This window comes from Chiloscyllium plagiosum, unplaced genomic scaffold (assembly GCF_037043375.1).
Source record: "Chiloscyllium plagiosum isolate Xiang-an unplaced genomic scaffold, Cpla_swu_hap1 HiC_scaffold_220, whole genome shotgun sequence".
NCBI lineage: Eukaryota > Metazoa > Chordata > Chondrichthyes > Orectolobiformes > Hemiscylliidae > Chiloscyllium > Chiloscyllium plagiosum.
In genome coordinates, this window is record NW_028270359.1 from 185,001 (window position 1) to 200,000 (window position 15,000).

At 47.8% G+C, this 15,000-nt stretch overlaps 1 long non-coding RNA gene across 1 annotated transcript; it reads right to left on the minus strand.

The window, feature by feature from the left end:
- Nucleotides 1–1,406: 1,406 nt before the first annotated feature.
- On the minus strand, nt 1,407–4,142 carry LOC148133752 (uncharacterized). Its single transcript, XR_015756161.1, has 2 exons — nt 3,308–4,142; nt 1,407–2,627 (listed from the first exon to the last, which is right to left on the minus strand). It is a non-coding gene; the product is annotated as an uncharacterized LOC148133752 (long non-coding RNA).
- Nucleotides 4,143–15,000: the final 10,858 nt, after the last annotated feature.

Consider the following 15,000-nt stretch of genomic DNA (forward strand, 5'->3'; position numbering starts at 1 on the left):
TCCAGTCGTTTCAAGAGACCTCTGCCCCGGCCTCTGACCGAGTTGCACAAACCTGGGTGTGCTCAGGCAAGGGTCAGACCACATCCTTCATGGCAACACCCAAAGGGAACCAAGGCCACTCGCGTCTCTCGCCTTTCATTTTGGACACGAGCGCCTGTGGAGGGACGGCCGGATTCAACGTGGGGATTGCCCGCCCTCCAATCGTTCCGAGAGACCTCTGCCCCGGCCTCTGACTGAGTTGCACAAACCTTGGTGTGCTCAGGCAAGGGTCAGACCACATCCTTCCTGGCAACACCCAAGGCAAGCAAGGCCACTCGCGTCTCTCGCCTTTCATTTTCGACACGAGCGCCTGTGGAGGGACGGCCGGATTCAACGTGGGGATTGCCCGCCCTCCAATCGTTCCAAGAGACCTCTGCCCCGGCCTCTGACTGAGTTGCACAAACCTTGGTGTGCTCAGGCAAGGGTCAGACCACATCCTTCCTGGCAACACCCAAGGGAACCAAGGCCACTCGCCTCTCTCGCCTTTCATTTTCGACACGAGCGCCTGTGGAGGGACGGCCGGATACAACGTGGGGATTGCCCGCCCTCCAGTCGTTTCAAGAGACCTCTGCCCCGGCCTCTGAACGGAGTTGCACAAACCTTGGTGTGCTCAGGCAAGGGGCAGCCCTCATCCTTCCTGGCAACACCCAAGGCCACTCGCGTCTCTCGCCTTTCATTTTCGACACGAGCGCCTGTGGAGGGACGGCTGGGTTCAACGTGGGGATTGCCCGCCCTCCAATCGTTCCAAGAGACCTCTGCCCCGGCCTCTGACTGAGTTGCACAAACCTTGGTGTGCTCAGGCAAGGGTCAGACCACATCCTTCCTGGCAACACCCAAGGGAACCAAGGCCACTCGCGTCTCTCGCCTTTCATTTTCGACACGAGCGCCTGTGGAGGGACGGCCGGATACAACGTGGGGATTGCCCGCCCTCCAGTCGTTTCAAGAGACCTCTGCCCCCGGCCTCTGACTGAGTTGCACAAACCTTGGTGTGCTCAGGCAAGGGTCAGACCACATCCTTCCTGGCAACACACAAGGGAAGCAAGGCCACTCGCCTCTCTCGCCTTCAATTTCGGCACGAGCGCCTGTGGAGGGACGGCCGGATTCAACGTGGGGATTGCCCGCCCTCCAGTCGTTTCAAGAGACCTCTGCCCCCGGCCTCTGACTGAGTTGCACAAACCTTGGTGTGCTCAGGCAAGGGTCAGACCACATCCTTCCTGGCAACACACAAGGGAAGCAAGGCCACTCGCCTCTCTCGCCTTCAATTTCGGCACGAGCGCCTGTGGAGGGACGGCCGGATTCAACGTGGGGATTGCCCGCCCTCCAGTCGTTTCAAGAGACCTCTGCCCCGGCCTCTGACCGAGTTGCACAAACATGGGTGTGCTCAGGCAAGGGTCAGCCCGCATCCTTCCTGGCAACACCCAAAGGGAACCAAGGCCACTCACGTCTCTCTCGCCTTTCATTTTCGACACGAGCGCCTGTGGAGGGACGTCCGGATTCAACGTGGGGATGGCCCGTCCTCCAATCGTGTCAAGAGACCTCCGCCCCGGCCTCTGACCGAGTTGCACAAACCTGGGTGACGAGCACCGCAGGGCGGCAGAGCCGTCGCACTTGGCCGGGTGGCAGCGGGAAGGACCAGCCTATTCACAATAGCGGCCACCCACTCCCAGAGCCGGTCGTGCGGCACCCGAGGCCGACCCTCGACTCGTAAGAGGCTTTAACGTGTGCTCAGGCAAGGGTCAGCCCACACCCTTCCTGGCGGCACCCAAGGGATCCAGGCCACTCGCGTCTCTCGCCTTCATTTTGGACACGAGCGCCTGTGGACGGACGGCCGGAGTCAACGTGGGGATGGCCCGTCCTCCAATCGTGTCAAGAGACCCCCCGCACCGGCCTCTGACCGAGTTCCCCAAACCTGGGTGACGAGCAGCGCAGGGCGGCAGAGCCGTCGCACTTGGCCGGATGGCAGCGGGAAGGACCAGCCTATTCACAATAGCGGCCACCCACTCCCAGAGCCGGTCGTGCGGCGCCCGAGGCCGACCCTCGACTCGTAAGAGGCTTTACAGTGTGCTCAGGCAAGGGCCAGCCTACACCCTTCCTGGCGGCACCCAAGGGATCCAGGCCACTCGCGTCTCTCGCCTTCATTTTGGACACGAGCGCCTGTGGACGGACGGCCGGAGTCAACGTGGGGGTGGCCCGTCCTCCAATCGTGTCAAGAGACCCCTGCACCGGCCTCTGACCGAGTTCCCCAAACCTGGGTGACGAGCACCGCAGGGCGGCAGCGCCGTCGCACTTGGCCGGATGGCAGCGGGAAGGACCAGCCTATACACAATAGCGGCCACCCACTCCCAGAGCCGGTCGTGCGGCGCCCGAGGCCGTCCCTCGACTCGTAAGGGGCTTTAACGTGTGCTCAGGCAAGGGTCAGCCCACACCCTTCCTGGCGGCACCCAAGGGATCCAGGCCACTCGCGTCTCTCGCCTTCATTTTGGACACGAGCGCCTGTGGACGGACGGCCGGAGTCAACGTGGGGGTGGCCCGTCCTCCAATCGTGTCAAGAGACCCCCCGCACCGGCCTCTGACCGAGTTCCCCAAACCTGGGTGACGAGCACCGCAGGGCGGCAGCGCCGTCGCACTTGGCCGGATGGCAGCGGGAAGGACCAGCCTATACACAATAGCGGCCACCCACTCCCAGAGCCGGTCGTGCGGCGCCCGAGGCCGTCCCTCGACTCGTAAGGGGCTTTAACGTGTGCTCAGGCAAGGGTCAGCCCACACCCTTCCTGGCGGCACCCAAGGGATCCAGGCCACTCGCGTCTCTCGCCTTCATTTTGGACACGAGCGCCTGTGGAGGGACGGCCGGAGTCAACGTGGGGATGGCCCGTCCTCCAATCGTGTCAAGAGACCCCCCGCACCGGCCTCTGACCGAGTTCCCCAAACCTGGGTGACGAGCACCGCAGGGCGGCAGAGCCGTCGCACTTGGCCGGATGGCAGCGGGAAGGACCAGCCTATTCACAATAGCGGCCACCCACTCCCAGAGCCGGTCGTGCGGCGCCCGAGGCCGGCCCTCGACTCGTAAGAGGCTTTAACGTGTGCTCAGGCAAGGGTCAGCCCACACCCTTCCTGGCGGCACCCAAGGGATCCAGGCCACTCGCGTCTCTCGCCTTCATTTTGGACACGAGCGCCTGTGGAGGGACGGCCGGAGTCAACGTGGGGATGGCCCGTCCTCCAATCGTGTCAAGAGACCCCCCGCCACGGCCTCTGACCGAGTTCCCCAAACCTGGGTGACGAGCAGCGCAGGGCGGCAGAGCCGTCGCACTTGGCCGGATGGCAGCAGGAAGGACCAGCCTATTCACAATAGCGGCCACCCACTCCCAGAGCCGGTCGTGCGGCGCCCGAGGCCGGCCCTCGACTCGTAAGAGGCTTTACGGAGTGCTCAGGCAAGGGTCAGCCCGCACCCTTCCTGGCAGCACCCAAGGGAACCAGGCCACTCGCGTCTCTCGCCTTCATTTTGGACACGAGCGCCTGTGGAGGGACGGCCGGAGTCAACGTGGGGATGGCCCGTCCTCCAATCGTGTCAAGAGACCCCCCGCCACAGCCTCTGACCGAGTTCCCCAAACCTGGGTGACGAGCACCGCAGGGCGGCAGAGCCGTCGCACTTGGCCGGGTGGCAGCGGGAAGGACCAGCCTATTCACAATAGCGGCCACCCACTCCCAGAGCCGGTCGTGCGGCGCCCGAGGCCGGCCCTCGACTCGTAAGAGGCTTTAGGGAGTGCTCAGGCAAGGGTCAGCCCGCATCCTTCCTGGCAGCACCCAAGGGAACCAGGCCACTCGCGTCTCTCGCCTTCATTTTGGACACGAGCGCCTGTGGAGGGACGGCCGGAGTCAACGTGGGGATTTGCCCGCCCTCCAATCGTGTCAAGAGACCTCCACACAGGTCTCTGACCGACTCTTAGAACAGACAGGGAGAGTTTGGCAATTCTGTCAAAAAATTGACAAAGTGTCAAAAATTCGACTTCCAAGAGCTCTCCAGCATGCACTCATACCCGCCATTAGAGTGCTATGCCCGTGGAACCGTTTTTCGGATGCCTTTCAAAAAGGTCCCGCGCCGCCATTTTGTTCTAAAAATCGTGTTCCCAGAAATCTCCGGGTACCCCGCCAACCTCACTGTGTAACAAATGCAAGTGGCACTGAATGGGTCTGAATTTCAAATTTGACTGCATCGCTCTGGAACTCGATCCCCGCAAAACCGTTTGGATTTTTCCCGCTCGGGACTTCCGCGACAGACAAAGTTAAAGTTTTCGGGCTGCAGACACAAAATGACAGTTGGCCATTTGCCGGGCTCAATTCACACAGTTCCTGCGGCACTTCGGAACACATGTTCGGCGCGAGTTTGTGAATCTTTCCCGATGCTTCGGCACTTTCCTCCGCTGACACTTAGAATATTTTTCACACTTTGCTGAAAAATTTTCTAAGTGTTTTTTCCTAAGTTTTTCTGGTTACTGATTTATTATTTTTGATCATTTTTCTAAGTTTTTCTGGTTACTCATTTCTCATTTTCGGGCATTTTTCTAAGTTTTTCTAGTTACTGATTTCTTCTTTTTGGGCATTTTTCTAAGTTTTTCTGGTTACTCATTTCTCATTTTCGGGCATTTTTCTAAGTTTTTCTAGTTACTGATTTCTTCTTTTTGGGCATTTTTCTAAGTTTTTCTGGTTACTCATTTCTTCTTTTTGGGCATTTTTCTAAGTTTTTCTGGTTACTCATTTCTTCTTTTTGGGCATTTTTCTAAGTTTTTCTGGTTACTCATTTCTCATTTTCGGGCATTTTTCTAAGTATTTCTAGTTACTGATTTCTTCTTTTTGGGCATTTTTCTAAGTTTTTCTGGTTACTCATTTCTTCTTTTTGGGCATTTTTCTAAGTTTTTCTGGTTACTCATTTCTTCTTTTTGGGCATTTTTCTAAGTTTTTCTGGTTACTCATTTCTTCTTTTTGGGCATTTTTCTAAGTTTTTCTGGTTACTCATTTCTCATTTTCGGGCATTTTTCTAAGTTTTTCTAGTTACTGATTTCTTCTTTTTGGGCATTTTTCTAAGTTTTTCTGGTTACTCATTTCTTATTTTTGGGCATTTTTCTAAGTTTTTCTAGTTACTGATTTCTTCTTTTTGGGCATTTTTCTAAGTTTTTCTGGTTACTCATTTCTTCTTTTTGGGCATTTTTCTAAGTTTTTCTGGTTACTCATTTCTTCTTTTTGGGCATTTTTCTAAGTTTTTCTGGTTACTCATTTCTTCTTTTTGGGCATTTTTCTAAGTTTTTCTGGTTACTCATTTCTCATTTTCGGGCATTTTTCTAAGTTTTTCTAGTTACTGATTTCTTCTTTTTGGGCATTTTTCTAAGTTTTTCTGGTTACTCATTTCTTATTTTTGGGCATTTTTCTAAGTTTTTCTAGTTACTGATTTCTTCTTTTTGGGCATTTTTCTAAGTTTTTCTGGTTACTCATTTCTTCTTTTTGGGCATTTTTCTAAGTTTTTCTGGTTACTCATTTCTTCTTTTTGGGCATTTTTCTAAGTTTTTCTGGTTACTCATTTCTCATTTTCGGGCATTTTTCTAAGTTTTTCTAGTTACTGATTTCTTCTTTTTGGGCATTTTTCTAAGTTTTTCTGGTTACTCATTTCTTCTTTTTGGGCATTTTTCTAAGTTTTTCTGGTTACTCATTTCTTCTTTTTGGGCATTTTTCTAAGTTTTTCTGGTTACTCATTTCTTCTTTTTGGGCATTTTTCTAAGTTTTTCTGGTTACTCATTTCTCATTTTCGGGCATTTTTCTAAGTTTTTCTAGTTACTGATTTCTTCTTTTTGGGCATTTTTCTAAGTTTTTCTGGTTACTCATTTCTTATTTTTGGGCATTTTTCTAAGTTTTTCTAGTTACTGATTTCTTCTTTTTGGGCATTTTTCTAAGTTTTTCTGGTTACTCATTTCTTCTTTTTGGGCATTTTTCTAAGTTTTTCTGGTTACTCATTTCTTCTTTTTGGGCATTTTTCTAAGTTTTTCTGGTTACTCATTTCTTCTTTTTGGGCATTTTTCTAAGTTTTTCTGGTTACTCATTTCTCATTTTCGGGCATTTTTCTAAGTTTTTCTAGTTACTGATTTCTTCTTTTTGGGCATTTTTCTAAGTTTTTCTGGTTACTCATTTCTTATTTTTGGGCATTTTTCTAAGTTTTTCTAGTTACTGATTTCTTCTTTTTGGGCATTTTTCTAAGTTTTTCTGGTTACTCATTTCTTCTTTTTGGGCATTTTTCTAAGTTTTTCTGGTTACTCATTTCTTCTTTTTGGGCATTTTTCTAAGTTTTTCTGGTTACTCATTTCTCATTTTCGGGCATTTTTCTAAGTTTTTCTAGTTACTGATTTCTTCTTTTTGGGCATTTTTCTAAGTTTTTCTGGTTACTCATTTCTTATTTTTGGGCATTTTTCTAAGTTTTTCTAGTTACTGATTTCTTCTTTTTGGGCATTTTTCTAAGTTTTTCTGGTTACTCATTTCTCATTTTCGGGCATTTTTCTAAGTTTTTCTAGTTACTGATTTCTTCTTTTTGGGCATTTTTCTAAGTTTTTCTGGTTACTCATTTCTTCTTTTTGGGCATTTTTCTAAGTTTTTCTGGTTACTCATTTCTTCTTTTTGGGCATTTTTCTAAGTTTTTCTGGTTACTCATTTCTCATTTTCGGGCATTTTTCTAAGTTTTTCTGGTTACTGATTTCTTCTTTTTGGGCATTTTTTCTAAGTTTTTCTGGTTACTGATTTCCCAACGTTGGAAATGCATGAAACTCGGCCTGAACACGGTGGCAGGGTCCGCTCTCGAAGGCGAGACCTTCGGCAGAACCACCGGGTCAAATCCGGCCGGGCTAGCCGGCCTCGAGCACTCAAAGTCGGTATGAGCAGTCAAGTTCGCTCCCATCACAGTTTGGACCCTAAAAAATCTAAGTGTCACTGGTTACTGATTTGTACTGACTCGAAAAAATTCTAAGTGTCGTTGGTTACTGATTTGTAACCACCGGGTCAAATCCGGCCGGGCTAGCCGGCCTCGAGCACTCAAAGTCGGTATGAGCAGTCAAGTTCGCTCCCATCACAGTCTGGACCCTAAAAAATTCTAAGTGTCACTGGTGACTGATTTGTACTGACTGAATAAAATTCTAAGTGTCGTTGGTTACTGATTTGTAACCACCGGGTCAAATCCGGCCGGGCTAGCCGGCCTCGAGCACTCAAAGTCGGTATGAGCAGTCAAGTTCGCTCCCATCACAGTCTGGACCCTAAAAAATTCTAAGTGTCACTGGTTACTGATTTGTACTGATTCAAAAAAATTCTAAGTGTCGATGGTTACTGATTTGTACTGACTGAAATAAATTCTAAGTGACGTTGTTTACTGATTTGTAACCACCGGGTCAAATCCGGCTGGTCTAGCCGGCCCCGAGCACTCAAAGTCGGTATGAGCAGTCAGGTTCGCTCCCATCACAGTTTGGACCACTTGCCGACTTGGGAAATGCACGAAAATCGGCCCCAACGCGGGGGCCGGTCCGCTCTCAAAGTCGAGACCTTCGGCTGAACCACCGGGTCAAATCCGGCCGGGCTAGCCGGCCTCGAGCACTCAAAGTCGGTATGAGCAGTCAAGTTCGCTCCCATCACAGTTTGGACCACTTGCCGACTTGGGAAATGCATGAAAATCGGCCCGAACGCGGGGGCCGGTCCGCTCTCAAAGTCGAGACCTTCGGCTGAACCACCGGGTCAAATCCGGCTGGGCTAGCCGGCCTCGAGCACTCAAAGTCGGTATGAGCAGTCAAGTTCGCTCCCAGCACAGTTTGGACCCTAAAAAATCTAAGTGTCACTGGTTACTGATTTGTACTGACTCAAAAAAATTCTAAGTGTCACTGGTTACTGATTTGTACTGACTGGAAAAAATTCTAAGTGTCGTTGGTTACTGATTTGTACTGCATCAAAAAAATTCTAAGTGTCGTTGGTTACTGATTTGTACTGACTCTAAAAAATTCTAAGTGTCCTTGGTTACTGATTTGTACTGCATCAAAAAAATTCTAAGTGTCGTTGGTTACTGATTTGTACTGCATCAAAAAAATTCTAAGTGTCACTGGTTACTGATTTGTACTGACTCAAAAAAATTCTAAGTGTCGTTGGTTACTGATTTGTACTGCCTCAAAAATATTCTAAGTGTTCTTGGTTACTGATTTGTACTGACTGGAAAAAATTCTAAGTGTCACTGGTTACTGATTTGTACTGAGCCTAAAAAATTCTAAGTGTCACTGGTTACTGATTTGTACTGCCTCAAAAAAATTCTAAGTGTCGTCGGTTACTGATTTGTAACCACCGGGTCAAATCCGGCCGGGCTAGCCGGCCCCGAGCACTCAAAGTCGGTATGAGCAGTCAAGTTCGCTCCCATCACAGTTTGGACCCTAAAAAAAGTCTAAGTGTCACTGGTTACTGATTTGTACTGAGCCTAAAAAATTCTAAGTGTCACTGGTTACTGATTTGTACTGCCTCAAAAAAATTCTAAGTGTCGTTGGTTACTGATTTGTAACCACCGGGTCAAATCCGGCCGGGCTAGCCGGCCTCGAGCACTCAAAGTCGGTATGAGCAGTCAGGTTCGCTCCCATCATAGTTTGGACCACTTGCCGACTTGGGAAATGCACGAAAATCGGCCCCAACGCGGGGGCCGGTCCGCTCTCAAAGTCGAGACCTTCGGCTGAACCACCGGGTCAAATCCGGCCGGGCTAGCCGGCCTCGAGCACTCAAAGTCGGTATGAGCAGTCAAGTTCGCTCCCATCACAGTTTGGACCACTTGCCGACTTGGGAAATGCACGAAAATCGGCCCGAACGCGGGGGCCGGTCCGCTCTCAAAGTCGAGACCTTCGGCTGAACCACCGGGTCAAATCCGGCCGGGCTAGCCGGCCCCGAGCACGCAAAGCCGGTATGAGCAGTCAAGTTCGCTCCCATCACAGTTTGGACCACTTGCCGACTTGGGAAATGCACGAAAATCGGCCCGAACGCGCGGGCCGGTCCGCTCCCGAAGGCGGGACACTCACCCTAAGCCTGGCCCCACCGCCGGCCAACACACCCTTCAAAATCACACCCATCCGACAATGCTACTCAAAAAGGATCCAAATTCAGAAACACCCCCTTCAAAAGGCACTCCGTCCCCGGCCACACTACCGGGGCATGCTCCCCTGGGCGATAATTAAGCCCCCACGACTAATTGAAGCCAACCACAGCCGCAACTCGAAAGGAGAAGTCAGTAACCAATTCAAAAATGCACTTGGTTACTGACTTCTACAGACTCAAAAAAATTCTAAGTGTCGTTGGTTACTGATTTGTACTGCATCAAAAAAATTCTAAGTGTCACTGGTTACTGATTTGTAACCACCGGGTCAAATCCGGCTGGGCTAGCCGGCCTCGAGCACTCAAAGTCGGTATGAGCAGTCAAGTTCGCTCCCATCACAGTTTGGACCCTAAAAAATCTAAGTGTCACTGGTTACTGATTTGTACTGACTCAAAAAAATTCTAAGTGTCACTGGTTACTGATTTGTACTGACTGGAAAAAATTCTAAGTGTCGTTGGTTACTGATTTGTACTGCATCAAAAAAATTCTAAGTGTCACTGGTTACTGATTTGTACTGACTCTAAAAAATTCTAAGTGTCACTGGTTACTGATTTGTACTGCCTCAAAAAAATTCTAAGTGTCGTTGGTTACTGATTTGTACTGCCTCGAAAAAATTCTAAGTGTCACTGGTTACTGATTTGTACTGACTGGAAAAAATTCTAAGTGTCACTGGTTACTGATTTGTACTGCCTCGAAAAAATTCTAAGTGTCGTTGGTTACTGATTTGTACTGCATCAAAAAAATTCTAAGTGTCGTTGGTTACTGATTTGTACTGACTCTAAAAAATTCTAAGTGTCCTTGGTTACTGATTTGTACTGCATCAAAAAAATTCTAAGTGTCGTTGGTTACTGATTTGTACTGCATCAAAAAAATTCTAAGTGTCACTGGTTACTGATTTGTACTGACTCAAAAAAATTCTAAGTGTCGTTGGTTACTGATTTGTACTGCCTCAAAAAAATTCTAAGTGTTCTTGGTTACTGATTTGTACTGACTGGAAAAAATTCTAAGTGTCACTGGTTACTGATTTGTACTGAGCCTAAAAAATTCTAAGTGTCACTGGTTACTGATTTGTACTGCCTCAAAAAAATTCTAAGTGTCGTCGGTTACTGATTTGTAACCACCGGGTCAAATCCGGCCGGGCTAGCCGGCCCCGAGCACTCAAAGTCGGTATGAGCAGTCAAGTTCGCTCCCATCACAGTTTGGACCCTAAAAAAAGTCTAAGTGTCACTGGTTACTGATTTGTACTGAGCCTAAAAAATTCTAAGTGTCACTGGTTACTGATTTGTACTGCCTCAAAAAAATTCTAAGTGTCGTCGGTTACTGATTTGTAACCACCGGGTCAAATCCGGCCGGGCTAGCCGGCCCCGAGCACTCAAAGTCGGTATGAGCAGTCAAGTTCGCTCCCATCACAGTTTGGACCCTAAAAAAAGTCTAAGTGTCACTGGTTACTGATTTGTACTGAGCCTAAAAAATTCTAAGTGTCACTGGTTACTGATTTGTACTGCCTCAAAAAAATTCTAAGTGTCGTTGGTTACTGATTTGTAACCACCGGGTCAAATCCGGCTGGGCTAGCCGGCCTCGAGCACTCAAAGTCGGTATGAGCAGTCAAGTTCGCTCCCATCACAGTTTGGACCCTAAAAAAGTCTAAGTGTCACGGGTTACTGATTTGTACTGACTGAATAAAACTCTAAGTGTCGTTGGTTACTGATTGGTACTGACTGAAATAAATTCTAAGTGACGTTGTTTACTGATTTGTAACCACCGGGTCAAATCCGGCCGGGCTAGCCGGCCTCGAGCACTCAAAGTCGGTATGAGCAGTCAAGTTCGCTCCCATCACAGTTTGGACCCTAAAAAAGTCTAAGTGTCACGGGTTACTGATTGGTACTGACTGAAATAAATTCTAAGTGACGTTGTTTACTGATTTGTAACCACCGGGTCAAATCCGGCCGGGCTAGCCGGCCTCGAGCACTCAAAGTCGGTATGAGCAGTCAAGTTCGCTCCCATCACAGTTTGGACCACTTGCCGACTTGGGAAATGCACGAAAATCGGCCCGAACGCGGGGGCCGGTCCGCTCTCAAAGTCGAGACCTTCGGCTGAACCACCGGGTCAAATCCGGCCGGGCTAGCCGGCCCCGAGCACGCAAAGCCGGTATGAGCAGTCAAGTTCGCTCCCATCACAGTTTGGACCACTTGCCGACTTGGGAAATGCACGAAAATCGGCCCGAACGCGCGGGCCGGTCCGCTCCCGAAGGCGGGACACTCACCCTAAGCCTGGCCCCACCGCCGGCCAACACACCCTTCAAAATCACACCCATCCGACAATGCTACTCAAAAAGGATCCAAATTCAGAAACACCCCCTTCAAAAGGCACTCCGTCCCCGGCCACACTACCGGGGCATGCTCCCCTGGGCGATAATTAAGCCCCCACGACTAATTGAAGCCAACCACAGCCGCAACTCGAAAGGAGAAGTCAGTAACCAATTCAAAAATGCACTTGGTTACTGACTTCTACAGACTCAAAAAAATTCTAAGTGTCGTTGGTTACTGATTTGTACTGCATCAAAAAAATTCTAAGTGTCACTGGTTACTGATTTGTACTGACTCAAAAAAATTCTAAGTGTCGTTGGTTACTGATTTGTACTGCCTCAAAAAAATTCTAAGTGTTCTTGGTTACTGATTTGTACTGACTGGAAAAAATTCTAAGTGTCGTTGGTTACTGATTTGTACTGAGCCTAAAAAATTCTAAGTGTCACTGGTTACTGATTTGTACTGAGCCTAAAAAATTCTAAGTGTCACTGGTTACTGATTTGTACTGACTCTAAAAAATTCTAAGTGTCCTTGGTTACTGATTTGTACTGACTGGAAAAAATTCTAAGTGTCGTTGGTTACTGATTTGTACTGAGCCTAAAAAATTCTAAGTGTCGTTGGTTACTGATTTGTACTGAGCCTAAAAAATTCTAAGTGTCGTTGGTTACTGATTTGTACTGAGCCTAAAAAATTCTAAGTGTCACTGGTTACTGATTTGTACTGAGCCTAAAAAATTCTAAGTGTCGTTGGTTACTGATTTGTACTGAGCCTAAAAAATTCTAAGTGTCGTTGGTTACTGATTTGTACTGAGCCTAAAAAATTCTAAGTGTCACTGGTTACTGATTTGTACTGAGCCTAAAAAATTCTAAGTGTCACTGGTTACTGATTTGTACTGACTCAAAAAAATTCTAAGTGTCGTTGGTTACTGATTTGTACTGACTGGAAAAAATTCTAAGTGTCACTGGTTACTGATTTGTACTGCCTCAAAAAAATTCTAAGTGTCACTGGTTACTGATTTGTACTGACTCTAAAAAATTCTAAGTGTCCTTGGTTACTGATTTGTACTGCATCAAAAAAATTCTAAGTGTCGTTGGTTACTGATTTGTACTGCCTCAAAAAAATTCTAAGTGTCACTGGTTACTGATTTGTACTGACTCAAAAAAATTCTAAGTGTCGTTGGTTACTGATTTGTACTGAGCCTAAAAAATTCTAAGTGTCACTGGTTACTGATTTGTACTGCCTCGAAAAAATTCTAAGTGTCACTGGTTACTGATTTGTACTGCCTCGAAAAAATTCTAAGTGTCACTGGTTACTGATTTGTAACCACCGGGTCAAATCCGGCTGGGCTAGCCGGCCTCGAGCACTCAAAGTCGGTATGAGCAGTCAAGTTCGCTCCCATCACAGTTTGGACCCTAAAAAATCTAAGTGTCACTGGTTACTGATTTGTACTGACTCAAAAAAATTCTAAGTGTCACTGGTTACTGATTTGTACTGACTGGAAAAAATTCTAAGTGTCGTTGGTTACTGATTTGTACTGCATCAAAAAAATTCTAAGTGTCACTGGTTACTGATTTGTACTGACTCTAAAAAATTCTAAGTGTCACTGGTTACTGATTTGTACTGCCTCAAAAAAATTCTAAGTGTCGTTGGTTACTGATTTGTAATGCCTCGAAAAAATTCTAAGTGTCACTGGTTACTGATTTGTACTGACTGGAAAAAATTCTAAGTGTCACTGGTTACTGATTTGTACTGCCTCGAAAAAATTCTAAGTGTCGTTGGTTACTGATTTGTACTGCATCAAAAAAATTCTAAGTGTCGTTGGTTACTGATTTGTACTGACTCTAAAAAATTCTAAGTGTCCTTGGTTACTGATTTGTACTGCATCAAAAAAATTCTAAGTGTCGTTGGTTACTGATTTGTACTGCATCAAAAAAATTCTAAGTGTCACTGGTTACTGATTTGTACTGACTCAAAAAAATTCTAAGTGTCGTTGGTTACTGATTTGTACTGCCTCAAAAAAATTCTAAGTGTTCTTGGTTACTGATTTGTACTGACTGGAAAAAATTCTAAGTGTCACTGGTTACTGATTTGTACTGAGCCTAAAAAATTCTAAGTGTCACTGGTTACTGATTTGTACTGCCTCAAAAAAATTCTAAGTGTCGTCGGTTACTGATTTGTAACCACCGGGTCAAATCCGGCCGGGCTAGCCGGCCCCGAGCACTCAAAGTCGGTATGAGCAGTCAAGTTCGCTCCCATCACAGTTTGGACCCTAAAAAAAGTCTAAGTGTCACTGGTTACTGATTTGTACTGAGCCTAAAAAATTCTAAGTGTCACTGGTTACTGATTTGTACTGCCTCAAAAAAATTCTAAGTGTCGTCGGTTACTGATTTGTAACCACCGGGTCAAATCCGGCCGGGCTAGCCGGCCCCGAGCACTCAAAGTCGGTATGAGCAGTCAAGTTCGCTCCCATCACAGTTTGGACCCTAAAAAAAGTCTAAGTGTCACTGGTTACTGATTTGTACTGAGCCTAAAAAATTCTAAGTGTCACTGGTTACTGATTTGTACTGCCTCAAAAAAATTCTAAGTGTCGTTGGTTACTGATTTGTAACCACCGGGTCAAATCCGGCTGGGCTAGCCGGCCTCGAGCACTCAAAGTCGGTATGAGCAGTCAAGTTCGCTCCCATCACAGTTTGGACCCTAAAAAATTCTAAGTGTCACGGGTTACTGATTTGTACTGACTGAATAAAACTCTAAGTGTCGTTGGTTACTGATTGGTACTGACTGAAATAAATTCTAAGTGACGTTGTTTACTGATTTGTAACCACCGGGTCAAATCCGGCCGGGCTAGCCGGCCTCGAGCACTCAAAGTCGGTATGAGCAGTCAAGTTCGCTCCCATCACAGTTTGGACCCTAAAAAAGTCTAAGTGTCACGGGTTACTGATTGGTACTGACTGAAATAAATTCTAAGTGACGTTGTTTACTGATTTGTAACCACCGGGTCAAATCCGGCCGGGCTAGCCGGCCTCGAGCACTCAAAGTCGGTATGAGCAGTCAAGTTCGCTCCCATCACAGTTTGGACCACTTGCCGACTTGGGAAATGCACGAAAATCGGCCCGAACGCGGGGGCCGGTCCGCTCTCAAAGTCGAGACCTTCGGCTGAACCACCGGGTCAAATCCGGCCGGGCTAGCCGGCCCCGAGCACGCAAAGCCGGTATGAGCAGTCAAGTTCGCTCCCATCACAGTTTGGACCACTTGCCGACTTGGGAAATGCACGAAAATCGGCCCGAACGCGCGGGCCGGTCCGCTCCCGAAGGCGGGACACTCACCCTAAGCCTGGCCCCACCGCCGGCCAACACACCCTTCAAAATCACACCCATCCGACAATGCTACTCAAAAAGGATCCAAATTCAGAAACACCCCCTTCAAAAGGCACTCCGTCCCCGGCCACACTACCGGGGCATGCTCCCCTGGGCGATAATTAAGCCCCCACGACTAATTGAAGCCAACCACAGCCGC